At 48.7% G+C, this 16,663-nt stretch overlaps 1 protein-coding gene across 15 annotated transcripts in view; it reads left to right on the plus strand.

Annotated features, from left to right (window-relative positions):
- The first annotated feature begins 5,086 nt into the window (after positions 1-5,086).
- The window catches only part of FBXO34 (F-box protein 34), a 35,659-nt gene continuing 24,082 nt past the window's right edge, over positions 5,087-16,663 (plus strand). For 7 of the 15 annotated variants that reach the window (XM_068682339.1, XM_068682342.1, XM_068682343.1 and 4 more), the window contains exon 1: positions 5,088-5,257. The gene's annotated coding sequence lies outside the window, so the exon portion shown is untranslated. Of the gene's footprint in view, positions 5,258-12,028; positions 12,151-14,304; positions 14,334-16,663 lie in introns of those variants that run through there. The other 8 variants (XM_068682350.1, XM_068682348.1, XM_068682345.1 and 5 more) reach the window with 5 other exon arrangements.

Consider the following 16,663-nt stretch of genomic DNA (forward strand, 5'->3'; position numbering starts at 1 on the left):
TTAGGAAGTCTGACTGCACTACAGCCTGGACTTTAATCTCACTAGCTCAGATAACAACATCAACGATAACGTGGCAGTGCACACTTCAGTGCAGACTGGTAACCCAAGTACCTGACTCAGGTCCTTGGCAAGCTCAGACTCTGCCGTGCACCTTCGCTGGTTGTTACCTGAGCTGGTTACGTTACAGCCAGAATGGGTTTCCTTCCCATGCTGCAGTTACACCTTCCACTAACAATATCTAGGTCACCGTAATTGTTTGTTTATATGAGTAATGCCATGATTTTAAAGTATCGCAGTCCCACTTTAAGGTAAAACATGGTAATACTTTTTTTTTTTTCTTCCCATCCAAATTCCTGATTGCTACTGATTTTATTGTGTTAAGGGAATAAACACATTACCATTTAATAGAGATAAACAAGCAATATGAATATATAAACTCATTATCCTGTACAGATATTATACATGCCTGAAAGATTAAACGTGTCATTCTCACAGAGTCCTGATGATTTTGTGATAATATGCCTACATTTTACCCACTGAAGCTTAAAGAACCAATTTGGATTTCTCTGTTTCTTGACAATATAACTATCATTATCAGATACATTTTGTACCAAGATCATTACGTGGAAATCCGCTAACTTGTTCTTTCTACTCTTCCTGTCATTCTTTGATATGGGATATGGTGCTTTGTGAGGGTAACTCTTTCTACCCTTGCATAAATGTCCCTTATTGAAGAGCAATATGGAGCACATAGGAAAACCTATCCCCAAATTTAAACCAGAAATACTTAAAATTTCTGAATATATTTTTGTTGAAAGGTCAGGCAAATGCAGATATGAAGCTATAGTCCAAAACATCACATGCTTGCCATTCACCTAGTATCAAAGAGAAAAAGGCCATAGCAGGTGAACTCCTTTGCATGGACCATGGCACGTTGGGAGGGCACAGAGTAGTCCTCCAGCCAAATTATTTGGTAGTCTCTTGGTCAAGAGCTGTGCAGCAAAGCTATCACAGTGCGCTGGCTGTTGTTCTCATTTCTGAAACGTAAAGCAGTTGCTAGTTTAAAAACTGGAACAAATTGTAGCAGCAGAAAATAGAAGATGAATTCCGCCTTCTAACAACTGGGAAACAGTTATGTCTTCCACTGCATTTTCTTGATCTGTTTTTGAATTTCGTTTTATGCAGTAGAACATTTTTAACAGGAGTGTGAAATAGTGATCCAGCAACGCCTTAATGTCTGGGGAGTGAGTAAGCTATCCCACCTGCTTGGACCAGGTAGAAATCCAGCTTGGACCAGGCAGAAGATACGTGTTTGGAGTCTCACCAGGATAAGGAGAGCTTGGAGAGCACCTTCCCTTCCCTGGGTATTTGCTCTACCATCTAGATTAGTACATGCAACAAACCACATCAGATACAACCCCTACAGCCCACGGTGTTAAAAATAAAATGGTAGCCTTGCTCTGTTCTTTCAAAGAGGGCTTGTAGACTCGTAAACCCCAGCTGTGTGCACCCTCCACCCCAATCTGGCAGGAACACGCTGGCTATGCAGAGCGAGCCAAATACGTCCCCCTTTTTGATGTCTCCTGCAAGCAGGTCTCAGAAGGTGGGAGTTTCCACTCGCCCTTGAGAGGTGTCTGATGCTACCCCGGCTATAAATAGAGAGGCGAGGTACCCGACTCGAGGTATTTTGTTGCACTCTGGCAGCCTGATAGCCTAACAGTCAGACGTCGTGGCACATTTATAAGCTCCAATCTTCCGCAGGATCAAGTCTAAAATGCAAACTAGCAATCTTATAATGTGAAGTATAAAACACAAATGGTTGGAAACAAAGCCTGGGTAATTTTTATCTCTGCATATCTTCACATCTTCTGTTATTTACATCGTGTTTACACCGAATGTTCCCTGCTGTTACAGATTTCAGTCAAAAACCCTACCCACTCTAGCACTACAGGTGAAAGCATCCCACAGCTGGTTTCAAGCTCCAAGGTTTGTGGCCCCAAAGCCACACTCTTAATGAAATCACATTTGTTTCCAAACAGGCTCAGACCTTGGTTTTCTTCCATGAAAGAGGGGAGCGGGAATTAACCTAGGAACAAACACAGGATCAACCTTAAGCCACTGCTGAGTTGAAACCAAATTTTGTGGTGTTTCCAGGGACATGTGTGGAGTGGGTTACCGTGGGTGAATTGTACAGTTATCCCCTTTAGCAAAAGCAGATGAAGAAACCGCTTAGTGCAGCGGTAGATGATGTTTCAGCAGCATTAAGTACGTTTCTAATTGAGTTAGGCCATTGTGTTTTGATTTCAAAAGCGCATCCCTTTCCCAAGCTTAGACAAGACTCCAGTAATTTTTTAGCTTGGGTTAAAACCCTTATGTGTTTTTTTCTCAGCATGTGTCTCCATCACCCAGAAGCATCTCATGTGGAAGCTGGAAGTGACTGCTAGAGTTAAGAGTCTCACGGCTAAAACAAACACAAAGGAGATAAGGAACAGCCTGATTTAGAGTGTACGACAATGAAAAGCTTTGTGGAATATGACCACTAATTAAGATGGAAACTCTAGAAGAGCTGTAGGGACTTGGTTAATCCTATGTACTCTGACAGAGTTAAACTTCTCCAGGTCTCTGATAAGATAGGACAAGTTTTCTTTATCTATTGTTTTTTTCGATGTTCAAGGCTACTGAAATGCAAAAGTGCCAGATGGCCATGTAAGCTAAACAATGTGCAAAATCTTTCTTATATTATCACTAAATGCCCGGGGGGGTGGGGGGGGGGGCAAGGGGTGGGAGTAAGGTTATTTAACCATTAGAAGTCACTTAGCAGCAAATGGCATTCATCTGTCTTTATCAACTTACAACAAAAGATTGGGTCTGTACAGTCGTGGGGCCTTTTTCTAATATGACAGGGCACATATTTCATTCCCATTTAAGTCATCTGGAGATATCTTGTCCTTGTGTGCGTCACTGAACCGCGGTGCTGTGCTAGTAAAAAGGCTCTTTTCCACGTGTGCAAAAAAATCACCGTGGGCCTATACCAAAACACATGATTTTCCCCTGGAACATGTGAAGCTACTGTGTCACCAGCAGCTAAATCCCGTTATTCTGGGGTTTTGTTATGGTCCTGAGGAGAAAGTGCTGGAGAGATGAGGAACTGCATGTTCTGTTTTCAGTCCTCTCGCTGATCTGGTATTTGACCTTGAGTGAATCATTTTACCTGTATCTCCCTTCCCGTGATCTCTTCATCTGTGTGTATAGTGGCTGTGGTCAACAGGGACCCCAGAGATTTTGGGACCTCAGCCATCCGAGGTGCCGTGTTCATGCAATCCTGTGCCTTGGCTCTGCCCTTCAGCAGGACTATTGGGGCACAGTGCTGTGCTGACACAGTTACACTGCTTTTTTGCTTGAGGCTGGTCTCGAGGATCTTCTTGTAGTATTGCATTTGTGGTTTGCTACAGGGAGCCCTGGTCCTGCTCTCACCCTGGATCATCTGTGGTTCCCCCACAGGGACCTGCATTGCTCCCTCTTCCTCTCTAAGCAGACATGAACTGCTGAAATCTTCTTTTGAGGAGGGGGGAGGCTTCTTCTTACAGGAAACCCTTCGTCTCAGGCTACCATCTGGTGATACAACTTAATTCTCCTTTTCTCAATGCCTTCCCTTTAAATTTCACTGTGGTTCTCAGTGCCCTTGGTTGTGAGGATTTCTCCAGTTCCTGTCTCTTTCTCCCTGCAGGCTGAGGGTTTCCCTGGGCAGGACAGCACAGCAAACAGCTGGGATGACGGCTGCATGACGAACCAGTGTCCAGGGTCCATGCCACAGTGCCTCCTGGATACAGCCACACCAGGAAAACGAGCTTGTTTTTCTCTGCCAAGGGTAGCAACCACACAAACGATGACAAAGTGCATTTAGTTGTTGTGCTGGGGAGGAAACACCCGTGGAACAAGCCAGCTGACGAGGCTGGCGCTGTGCTGGGGAGGCGGGTGTTACTGTATGGGTCACCGAACACCTGAAGGATGAACCCTTTACAAACACTTCCAGCACACCCAGTAACATCCCAGTAACTCCTTTTGCCCGTCAGCTGGGACTTAAGTAGATTTTAAAGCCAGAAGGTCTATCAAACAAGATCCTTTGGTCGCCAGGGGAGGCCTGTGTGTTTTTTTTAGTCAGTTATCACTGCAGTAGAGCTATGAATGTCAGTGCCACCAAGCAGCTGCTTTCAGTGCCGTGTCGGTGGACACCTCACAGCACCCACCACAGCGGCGTTCAACCCCAAACCTCAACACCCCATGGCAAACACCCCTCGAAACACCCCGAGGGCCTCAAACTTCGGGGCATGGCGCTGGGGAGAAGGCAGCCAGGTTTCACAGACCCCGGGCCCTGCTCTGAGGAGGGCTCGGGGGGCTCTGAGGGGAAGCTCCGGGGCTCTGAGGAGGGCTCGGGGGGCTCTGAAGCAAAGCTCTGAGGCTCTGAGGAAGGCTCAGGGGGCTGTGAGGAGGGCCGGGGGGGCTCTGAGGCGAAGCTCCAAGGATCTGAGGAGGGCTAGGGGGGCTCTGAGGAAGGCTCTGGGGGATCTGAGGAGGTCTTGGGGGGATCTAAAACAAAACTCTGAGGCTCTGAGGAGGGCTCAGGGGGCTCTGAGGCAAAGCTCAGAGGCTCTGAGGAGGGCTTGAGGGGATCTGAGAAGGGCTTGGGGGGCTCTGAGGAAGGCTCAGGGGACTCTGAAGAGGGCTCGGGGGACTTCGAGGCGAGGCTCCGAGGCTCTGAGGCGGGCTCGGGGGGCTCTGAAGCAAGGCTCTGAGGAGGGCTCGGGGGGCTCCAAGGCGAAGCTCCGAGGCTCTGATGAGGGCTCTGGGGGATCTGAGGAAGGCTCTGGGGGCTCTGAGGAGAGCTCGGGGTGCTCTGAGGAGGGTCCCCGGCCCCTTCCCGGCGCTGCCTGGCGCGGCAGGGCGGCGGGGCGGCCGGTGCCTGGCACGGCGCTGGAGGCGGGCGGCGCTTCCCCGTCCCTCCCCGGCGAAACGAAGCCCGTCCCCGCTCCCAGTCCCCGGCCCTCCCCGCTCCGCCCCGGGCAGGGATTGGAGCTGGGCCGGCCCGGCTCCTCCCGCCGCGGCTGCTCGGTGCAAGGAGGTTGGGGAGAAGGAGGAGGGGAGGAGGAGGGGGGGGATCCGGCCGCGCCGAGCCGAGCCCGGGCTCGGCGGCTCCCAGCAGCTCGCCGCCGGGACGCCCCCTCCTCGTCCCCGCCGGAGCTCGGCAGCCCCGCTGCGGGTAGGCTTCTGGGGCCGGGGGGGGAGTGGGTTGGAGGCCGGCAGGGAGGCCCCGCACGCACCGCCCCGCTCCCTGCCGGCCATGGCGGCTGCGGGGGCCGCCGAGGGGCCGCTGGCTGCCCGCCGGGCCGGGGCTGCGCGGCGGGGAAAGGCGCCTCCAAGGCCGGTTCCCCTCGGTTCGAGCCGCCCTCTCGGTCTCCTTGGGTTTTATTTTTCTCCCTCGGGGTGATTTTCTCCCTCGGGAGCCTCGCTCTGCGCTGCGGGGAGGGGGTGCTGGCTGCGCTGCCCCCTTCCCCTGGCAGCGCTCCCCGTGGCCTTCCCGCCCGCTTTGACAGGGCGGCAGCCCCGCGGTAGGGCCGCCCGTGGGCTCCGATGGATCAATGCCGTTCCCCGGTCGTTTTCACGGGGTTGTCCCGGCCTGGGTGGCTGCTCCGACCCCGGGTGGCTTCCCCACGGGTGGCCGAGACCGGTCCCTGCCTCCTCAGCCCGTGGGCAGAGCGCTGCTGCCGCCCCCGGTGCTGCGCTGCGCCTGCTGGCCCTGAGGAGAAGGGGTTGTGGCGGTCTCTGTAAATCCCAAAGTGACCCAAAAATACGGTTTTTAGCAGGGCTGGGTGCCGCGGGGGGTGCCTCCAACAGCGCCTGCACGTGGGAGTGGTGCAAGGAGCGAAGGAAAGGTGAAAAGTCCAGTCGCTGGGGAAGCGATTTCTTCCCCAAATTACTTCCTCCGAGGCCTCGCTTGAAGCAGCGAGCCTGGCTTGTAATTCCTTCACTAAACCCAGGTGGATGACTGGCTTCCAGTGGGAATAAGAACCTAAAAATCGCCTTACATCAGTGCAAAATGCGGGGATAGCGCCTTGACCTGCGAGGTGTCAGCGGCCGTAGGCATCATCGCTCGGAAACAACCGGCACGGCCACGGGAGCTCGGGCTGTAAAACCTGCCCGTGAAGCTGGGTAAATAGCCGAGCTGTTCACCCTGCCGTGCTGCATGCTATCGGGGTTAGGCTGCTCTCGGGATCCAGTTTTGGTGGCTCTGGAGATAGCCGAGGCGGCTTTGAACTGGCGAGCTGGCGGGGTAGGCTGGAAGAGCCGCGAGCCCTTAATGAATGTTTGCGTAGGGCTTCGTGTTTTCTCGGCTGAAGGGTTTTACATAATTGGCCTTTTAGGATTGTCTGTCACCCCCTAGAGAAGAGCCAAAAAAGGAGGAAAAAGGAAAAAAAAAAAAAAAAAAGTGGAGGTAGGCAGCTGTTTTGGAGGTCCAAAGTCGAAACCGTGAATGCCTGGAGGTTGTTAATGTTGTTAGTGCCGAATGCGGTGGCAGCAAAATGACTCACTTGGAGAAAAAAATAATGAAATAAATCTATTTCTGTGCTCCTTTTGAGCGATGTGAACAGCACAGTCGGACAAATGACATCCTGCACACATCTGAGCAACTTGTTCTTTGGTGAGCAGTGGCATTCCTACTGCGACTCCAGCTGCACCAGAGTTGCGTTTTTGCACTTGAAATCTTAACTGGAAGCTTTTTTTTTTTTACAGTGTTTTGATTCCTTTTTAATAAATGGCTAATCCCTTGCTGCAGGGGATGGGAGTGTTTTGAATGCAGCGTTTTTGGTCCTGAGGGGAGGGGAAAGGGAGTGCCCTGTATTGCTTTCCAGCAGCCGCCCGCCTTCCCTGCGCCTGAGTGAAAGAGCCTTATTGACTGGTTTTGAAGGTAATATGCCCAAATTCTCCTCTTACGTGGTAAAACCATAAATTTTGCTGTAGCGCAGCGCCTTTGAGGGGAAGAGATGGAATGTCAGGGAGTCTGTGCTTCATCAGGAGCAGGCTGGTAACAAAGGCAGTGTCTGTTAATTGCATCGCGCTGATCAAAATCTCCCCTTTAAATGACAAAGTCCCGTTTTAATAGGTGTGAAAAGTTGTGGGATTTGATTTAATACCAGTGTCTTAAAATCATCTTGCACGCTCTGTATGACTAAGTTGTCTCTTTCATATTTAATTGGAGAACAAGCAGAGGCTGAGGAGGAAGCTTTATGTGTTTCCCTTGCTCTTAAATGCTCTTTAAAATCTTCACTCCATTTAGATAAGGATCGTGAACGGGCGTGAGTGACTTGTCAAGCGCCGAGCTGCCACTGATTTTCTTACAGGCGTGTAAAACACCCTTTGCATGCCCCTTAAAGCTGGAAGCTCGTCCCACAGCGTGCTGCAGGTGCGTACCATGGTGCTGGACCGTGAGCTCCAGCCTGCTCGAGTACCAGCTCGCAGCTACAGCCTGTGCGTGCAGGGACTTGCCTGTAGTTCCCATGCTAGGCTGTGCTTTTGGGGTACAGGGATGCCCCAAAAAGTGTAGTAGGCCCAAGATACTGCCTGCCTGCTGTCTCTTGAGGTTCCAGGAATCAATGTCTTCATCATAATGTGTTATTTTTTTTTGTGACACCCTGTAGCTTAACAAAACAAGGGATTTAGTGTAATCCTCAAGCATCAGTTGCTTTACTACCCTGAGATATTGCGTGTTTCATCATTCCAGTGGTGTCTTTTCATCTATTCCCTTTGCCCATCAGGGCAGTGCAGGTCTGATACCTGCTTGTAGTGAAAGGAACAATTTTTCTTGCCCTCCTTGTAGCTGAACCTACAAGGAAAACACAGGACTGGTACTAAGGCTGTCATTAAAGATAACGTGGCTTTGCAAGCATGCGTGTCTCTTGACCCAGTCTAGTGCTTTTTTGTCCCTTGTGGATTATTTGGATTCAATCCTAGATGTTCCTGTCTGGACATTGAAGCTTTGAAGGAGGTTTTAGTCCAGCGAAAGTGGCTGGTTAGAGATCTGCTGCCTCGTTTTGTAAGCTCTGCAGGGAAGGAGGCGCAGGAATGCTGCTTTGGTATATGTGGCTGCTCTGTTTTTATTTGTACCACGTTTTACTGGTCTTGTTTCCTAAGCTATTTTGGCTCGAATAACTTAGTAAAGTTCGAATCTATTCAAGTCTGTGTGACAGATTTGAAAATTTATGTTTAATACATGAATGTTTTTCTCTTAATAATGTCATCCCCCCCCCTCAGCGTCCCACCCAAATGAATCAGGATAACTGCCCATCATGTAGATTCTGGATATAGTTGAGGAATTAGTATGTGTTTATTCCCCAAATAATGATCATAATGATATTATTTTTCTCCCTTCTTGTAGAATATCTGCTGTATCACTTGCTAATCCTGCTGTTGCAGCCTTACGCCTGTAGCATAACTGGAGAAGCACCACGGTGGGGGTGGTGTTCAGCTTTCATCTGGCTGCTTTGGGCATCAAAAGCAGCGAAAGCACAGCAGGACTGGCTTTCTTGTAGGGTGGGCTTGTTGTAGGGTGCAGCTTGTGTCAGTGGTGCTTGTGTAGCCAGTACCTGCTGCAAGCTGGGTCTCTGCAGCATCAGTGCGATGAGGGTCGGAGGCAGATGCATTAAATATGGCTCAAGGATGCCGAGACTTGTTGCAGTTGCAGTACAGGGGCGAGGTGAATGTTTACACAAATCACCTTCCTACACATCCGAGGCTCTGCTGCCTCCTTCATAAAGCGTTGCTGCTGGGCAGCTGCGTGACTGCCTAATAATAATGTTCTTGGGGTAAAAATAGACTACAGAGGGGTGTGTAAATGGCTGTTAAGAAAATTTCATATTTTTTTTAATTATTCAGCAACGGCTGACTCTTACCTTGGGGTGCAGAAAATAGCATTCTCTTCCATATGATTAAAAAAACCTCCTTCAGAGGCTGCTATGTCTGCAGTTCACAGCAAAGTGCTGGCATTTTGGTAGCACGGAGGCTGAATTTCTGCCAGTTGAAATCTTGGTGTCCTAACGTGCCATTCTTTACAGCTTGGAAGCTGATACACAACCTTCCTCTGCCTCGCAGCAAAACAACCAGTGATTAAAAATTCAGCAGATGCTGTGGTTCACTTAACTACTTGTTCTTGCATCATTCAGGGCATATCACACAATTAATGTTGCTAATATTCAATCCAGCTTTTTCAGCTTTAGGAATGGGAATTATCTGAACTACCGTGGGATTTGTGGAGCTGTGTTGGCAGGCATTGGACTGTGCAAAGTAAATTATTCAGAGGTGTTTTCATCCTTTCCCCTAACGTGGAGAATCTCCTCTTTATTTCTCAAATATTGTTTGTTCCTGCCAGGTGGGGCTTTAGTTTCTGCAGCTTTTCTCACTTTAGAAGTCGAACTGTTTTCTTTTGATTGCTTTGAGATAAATGAGACTTCCTAGTTGAGAAGGGGGGGGGGAACACCCAAAAAGCCACGGTAGGTGTAAGTGCTTGCGTTCTTACTTGCATGCAGTATTTCATTTGGCCACAGAAGTGTGTTTGTGGGAGAATTCTCGCTTGGTTTCAGCCAGGGTTGCCTACTGCTTTCAGAACGTAGATTTTTAATGTTGGATGACTTTGGTTAATAGCATATATATCAAGAATATCGCACATTTGCCTTTTAAACGACTTAGATTTAGGCTTTCCCTTCTCTGCTCTATGTCCCTTTAAACATTTGGAGTTTTGGGGTTTTTCTAGCAGCATCCAAAGGTTCTGGAAACCTATTCTGGAGCTACAAAGCAGCATGAACGTATCAGGATTTGTGGCTTCCTTTAGCACCATCCTTTCTGTTCAGAAGCTGGTGCCTCTGATGCAAAACAAGAGGCTTCCCCATCGCTTCTTGTAACTGTGGTTAGGGTTGACCCCGAGGTGTGTCCGCTTGTCCTGGGTGCTCCTGGGCATTTGGCCCCCAAGGGACTGCCCCCCATAAACACCAGGGCTCATTCAGCCCAGCTCTGAGAAAAGTTGCTGGGTCTTTGGGTGTCTTTGAGAGGACTTTGCTGTACTGGGGCAGCCGCGGGTTGTGCGCGTGGAGAAATTAAATTGGGAATGTGGAACGCAGGTTGAGTATTTTGGTCAAGGGCACGCGCGGTTCAGCGTCCTTCGGCGTGCTGCTGCAGGGAGCTCACGAGTTGCCTGCTTAGGAGAAGCTTGTGTTTAAGCATAAAGTGACAAATCAGGAGGAATGGAAGGGCTGGATTTGTGCGTTACTCTGTGTGATAGACAATATATGGCAGATACGCCTCTGAACCTGTTTTTGGGAGAAATAATGGGCAAAAATCAGAGACTTTTCTGTTCGAGCACGTCCTTAGAGCTTGCAGTTCGGATACCTTTTCGTTTGGGCTCTGTCGATTAGCACATCAAGAGGGTGCATTTTTAGTCAAAGCAGACATTTTTCTTCGGAGGAACCTGTTCGGACTGCTAACACTGAAACAAGTTCTCTCAGCAAAGTACATCAGCCAAGTTGTTGGTAGATACACAGTTGGCTTGAAAAATGATGTCTTAAATCTGTGCTCCCCGGCCTCTTTAGTGTCATTTCCAGGACGATGGGTAAGAAATAGGTTGATTTCTGCAGATTTCTGATACCACAATTTATCGGGTGCAGTCCTTGCAGCATTGATATTCAGGATAATATCTTCAATCTCCAATTGCAAAAATAACTTCACACGCAGCTAATTCCATCTGCTGGAGAAATAAGAGCGAGGCTGACTTCATCACTTAGTTGGGACCTGCTTATTGCTGTGCTAATTACTATGTATGAACTTTGGAAATTTGCATATTTTGTTGGCAAACCGAAGTGGCAGCCATTTAACTCGGGATCTTATTAACTTTAAACATCCCTAGCAACTCCGAGCTACTTCTAGCTTGTCTTGTGGTGCTTTTTTTTGGTGTTTTACAAGCTTTGATTTAGTGAGCTCCAATAAATATATATTTTTTTCCTCCTTATGGTGACTTACACGTGTAACAGCAGGTTACTGCCATGCCCAGTAACTTTCAACCTGGGATCTATCACAGGATTCCTGCTGTTGTTCGAGTTAAAAAATAAAATAAAATGCTGAAGTTGAATTGTTTTAAAATGAATGCTAAAACAATAAAAATAAAAGGGGAGGCTTCAGTCACTCTTCTGGAGTGTGTGAAGAGCACTTGATGTGTTGTAGGTGTTGATAGGTTGTCGAAACGTAACCTTGGGGAAATGAGGGGATGTCAGTTTTGGTCCTAATTCTGCTAGAAGCTGGTTTCCTGGCATAAATTCTTAAGGTACAAAGAATTTGGATATAAAGCCATCGTTACAGCTGGTTACTAAATGCCCTCTGTTACTAAAAGGCTGGTTTTGGGCACATTTTTTATCTTTTCAAGGCGTTTGGCACCTTTTCTACTTGGTTTGCTTTTCTTCTTGTGACTTCCTCTGGTTGGTTTTGCTAGAAGCTAATCAAGGGCAGCCCATAATCTGCAAAATATTGAAGTGAGTGGAGTTTTACACTACGAAATGCTGTCAGCTTTAGTGGTCAGCTGTTAGGGACTGGCTGATGTCCTCCTGGAGGCTGAATTCACTTCAAAATTTGAGTTATTCTCCCTGCGTTGTGGCCTTAGCCTGCTTTCTGTCCCAGTACCTCAGGAAACTTCCCATTTCACTACGTGACGTTTCAGTACCGTGTCTTTGTCCCCCTTTCCTCCTCCCTCCCGTTCTGTCGATCACTGAAGAATGCAGTTTCTTCCCTGGGATGATCAGGGTTGTATTGCTGGGCTCTTTAATTCCTTGCAAACGGGCAGAAAGCCAGAGTAAAATCTCGTTCATAAGTCACTCTGGAGATTTCTTTGTCCATGCTATTATTTTCTCTGCATGCTAACATCACTGAGAAGGCTTTTTTCTTTTTTTTTCCTTCAAGTTTAGACCCAGCATAATTACGTTTGTGTGCATTGTAGGCTGGGGTGTTGCTGCTGTCCAGCCCAGCAAGCGATTTTGGAGGCCTTCTCAGGCAGCTCACCACTTCCAAAAGCTCTTGTAGCATCAAAGGCAAAGGAGGCAGCTATCCCTCTGCATCTGGGTAGGTGAAACAATTTTCTCTTGTACCTAAGCTTCAAAGAACAGCTTGTGCCTGTGGTTTGGCTTTCTGCAACGTGTCCTACTCGAGGCTATATTTTAAAATAAGTCTGGAGACTGGGTTGAACCAGGATTTGGTATGGATCGAGCGATGGTCCCTGATGTTGAACCAGGGTTTGTGCTCCCCAGCTTGGGTGCCGCTGCTGTATGGCCTTCTAGAGGCAACCCAGCTCCCTTTTGACTTAAAAAGCTCTTAATTAGTGTCTTTGTTCTGAGCTTTGCCTTAACTAAGCCTTTATTGCAAAGTGTAAAAATCCTTTCCATCGTGAAGTTGGAAAACTGCTCTGTTGGAAAACTCTTTCCACGACTGTGGTCCTTGCGTGTTTACATCTCCAAACAGGCACCTCTTGTCCTCCTGGCTCTGAGGCTGAGAGAAGCTCCCCGTGAACACATGAGTGAAGCTGCTCCTTGCCCTCTGTAGCAGCCCTGATCAGCTTTTGGTGTGCTTTCCCTCTGACAGCTGGGATTTTCTCCTGTATTTGTCTTTGCCAGCAAGTGCCCCCTGCCTGGGGCAGCACCTTGAGCTGCAGGTCCAGGCAATCCTCTGCTGACCAGTGTGTGTGAGCTAGTGGTAGATCAAGGGGAGCATTAGGGAGTCAGTAAGTGAACCCTAAAAATCCTTTAAGTCAAGTTTCTACCCTGCAAGTGGGTTTCTAGACCTGTCTTGAACCATTGGGGCATCAGAGCTTACTGTGAGGTGTGGCACAGACGGTTGTTTTCTCACTTTTCTTTTTTTAAATTTAATTTCCTTCCTAAAGGAGGGTGGCACTCTCCTGTCATTTTTTTTTTTTTTTTAATGAGGTAACTGTCTAAACGAACAGGTGAATGAAGTAAAGCAAAGAGTGCTTGTTTATGTACCCGAAATTGAAGTAAATCTGCCAGCCCTTTGGAAATTCTGGCTTTTGGAGGATCACTGATGGCACCGAATCCAGCTTTAGCATTAAGGAAAAAAACAAACACACGTAAACATATTTCTCGTAGAGTGCTTACACATTTTTTTTTAGCAGCAGCCGGGCAGATGTAGTCATATTAAGACGCATAATAACTCGCTTTAAATTGGTGGCTCAGCAGAAGCAGCTGGGGACGTGGCTTTGATGTCGGTCACGGGGAGTTCTCTTTTAACACACCACTGCAGGCCTGTGACGGGGAGCCCGGAGTGGTTCGAGCGGTGAGACACGCTCCCTCGCTGCTGATGCACGAGATGGCCCCGGCAGGAGACTCAACCAGTTCTCCTAATGATGGCTTTGCCGTGCCCCGACAGCTCCCAACCACTGTTGGAGTGGTGGCCGGTGAGATGGCAGCTTGTAGGCTTTGGGGTGAGCTGGGAGATGAATAGGAGGAGTTTACAAACCTCTGTAACAAACGTCTCTGTAGAATTTTGCATAGTCCTTACCCTAAAAGGGTTTTTCCCCCACATTTTTCTTTTTTGGATCAGTAGATGTGGCCACAGAGGAAAGGTTTGTGTATTAAGAGCATGAAGTTAACTTCAGTACAGCTTCATCCCCGGGCTGAATGAATCTGAAGTGAAGGCACCCACCAGTGTCCTGTTGGGATGCTGCTTTTGTCTTTGGGGAGCGGATTTCTAAGAAATTTGGTAGAACTTGTTATAAAAAAAACATCTAGGAACTTAATCTGACTGCAAAATCGTTGCATCTGTAGAGGAGCCAGACAGAGAAAGTTCACAGATGTTGCTGCTTATGCTAATATTGGTTATAAGTTTGTTTTTTTTTCTTTAATTATCGTTATTTTAATTTTTAGGGGCGGGGGAATTCCCCATGTCTTGAGCCTTTCCTTGTTTTACAGAGCACTCCAGAAAGGAGTTGCTTTGTGAAAAAAAAAAAGACCTAACAAACAAAAAACCAACAGGGTAGAAGTTGGTGGTCCCAGAGCTTTGCTGGGGAGTCACAGCCAGCTGGGGGAGGTCAGATATTTAATGAAATAATTTGGTGTTTAATTGGTGTTACTGGGCTGGGGGGAGGAGGGATGAGCACGAACAAATTTTATCAGTTGCAGAGTGGAAGCAGGGGGTTACTGGGAGTTGCAGCTTGGCTTTGGGATGTCCGGGGCCTCTGCCGTGTCCCATATATAAGCCTCAGCTGTGCAAGGAACCACCTGCAGCTCCCTCAGGTAAGATGGGGTGCGAATTATTTGGGTAAAACCAGCCAGCACTTCCAGGCTGGGCTCAGCGAAGCCTCAGCAGGTTTCATTCACCCAGGAGGCTTGGTGAGGACTCTCCAAGGGAAAGGCCAGCAGGAGCAGCAGTCCTTTTCCCTTTTACCACTGCTTTTACTGGAGCAGCAGGCACGTTAACCTTGTGTGGGGGCTGAGAACACATCCCAGGAAGCCGAGCTTCCTTCTGGGGAGATGCTGAGCGTGCTTCCCTGGGTTTGGCTCGTTAGCAGCTTGTGACAGCTCTGCTTTGTAGGTATTTTAAGTGGTGAGGGTAGCAGAGCTGCGGGGAGATGTGATAACGTCTGCTTGCTTGCTTGCTTTCTAGGGGGAGGGAGGAGGAGGAGATGGACCTAATTGCATACCTTCCAATTGCAGTTACCTCATTACTGAATTATCATCGGAGCAGCCCTGCAGTCTGCTCTGATAGCAGATAAGTGGTGTGGCTCGCAGCACTTTAATCTAAACAAAACTTAAGTGCTCTTTCCTTTTTCCCTGGAGTGAAACTGTAATTTCGTTACGCGAATGTTGGCCAGGGCAAAGTTTTTTTTTTTATTATTTTTTTTTTCTTGCAGCTGTCACGATGCTTCCCTGGGCTTTTTGCGCATTTCAGAGGCGTGTCTGCAGCATTTTGTAGCACAAATACCTTAAAACATATCCTAAAACACTGCTCTCCTTTACCTGGCAGCTTCAACTGAGCCTTCTCCCAGAGCTTTGCCGGGTGAAGGCGTTCAGCACTGACGCTGGATGTCCCAAAGGGCTGAGATATGAAGAGTTTGGGTTATATTTCCTTCCCAGAGAGGTGCCTGTTAATTAGTGTCTCCCTCTGCATTAGGTCCTGAGGATCCTAGGTCCTAAAGCAACAGTCTGCTGCTTTAGGGTGGGAACCCGAGAGGTGAGTGGCAGCCTGTGCCTGCATCCCCTTGGGCAGGAGCGGGCAGTGCTGAAGCTCTTTTTGGGTAACGTTTTATTTTTGGCCTGCCGTGGAGCTGTTAAATCTGATCTGTTCCTAAAGAGACAGCTGGCTGTGTGCAGCCTGAGCCGGGCGCGATTCTTGGTCTCTGATTTCTTGACTCAGATGGAAATGGGGTTTGTTTTTTGACTCGACTGTCGCTGCCCCAAAACGGGGTCTGTGCTCACACACTGCTGGGGCTCGAGGCGGAGCGCTCTTGGCTGCTCCTTGCTGTGAGCGTGGGGACTCAGGGCAGGGTGATGGGAGGATGGTAATGAGCTGGGACGGGTCTCTGGTGATGTTTAAAGCATCTGGGGAAAGAAAAACACAAAGTGCTTTTTAACATCGATGGTTTTTGTAAGTTTGGGCTGCGTTCTGCTGGTTGTAGCCAGGCTGATCTTGTAGAAAACTCCGCACGGATCCGAGTGCAGCACTAAGTTGTTGGGGTAAGTGAGTTTCAAAGGGTTACAGCACGAGGCCTTGCATTTATCGAATGGCTTTCAGAGAAAAAGACAGGACTGGGGAGGATCCACGCTTTGCTAAGAACAAGGTGGGTTTCTTAATGAGACCAACAGCATCACCTTTTTTAAGGAGGCCTTTATTTGTTTCCATGGGGGTAAAAAAATGACGTTTTCCTTTGGAAATCTGGAGCTGATCGTGCCTCTGCGTTCACTTCTAGCCACTGATCTTGCAGGGACAGGAGTCTGGCAGGTTGCATTGGGTAAGTGAGAATGAGTTTCAGGCCTGGGGTGCTCTCTAGAAGCAGCCTGTTGGGGACGGCAGCCCAGCTCGTCCTTGGCCACGGTTTCTTCAGGCAACGCAGGTAGCAGGTTGCCTTCCCCACGCTCCGTGTCTCGAATTTTGTTAACCACACTTCCATGGGCAGCTGTCTGCCCTTGGATCTCTGCCCCTTATTTCCCCGTTTGTGGTTGAAAGGCACCCTCAGCCTTTCCTTCCTCTCTTGTCTTCGCCTTCAGAGTGCGATCGCTGCTCCTCTGGGCAGCTGGGAGGCGATTTAGGGTCGCTTTGTGCAGCTGCTCCTTGTGCCGAGGGCAGGGAAAGGCTGACTTTAATCTGAATTTACCGGGTAGTTAATAAGGACCTCTGCCCCGAGAAGCTCGTTGAGCCGATGTTATGTTGCGGGAGCTCCATGGAGATGAAGCCTGCTGGCTTTATTTTTGCTCCGAAATCCACTTGGCTTCAGGTTGGAAACTCCTGCGGCCCTACAGCTTTGGGAGCAGGGTGTAAAAGCTGAGGCTGGGTAAGTCTGGCTGCTTCGGTGGCCGAGAAATGGCACCGGCACGTGGAGCTTGCTGTCAGCACAAGGATTTGTGAG

The sequence above is a fragment of the Anas acuta genome, chromosome 5, assembly GCF_963932015.1.
Source record: "Anas acuta chromosome 5, bAnaAcu1.1, whole genome shotgun sequence".
Classification (NCBI taxonomy): Eukaryota; Metazoa; Chordata; class Aves; order Anseriformes; family Anatidae; genus Anas; species Anas acuta.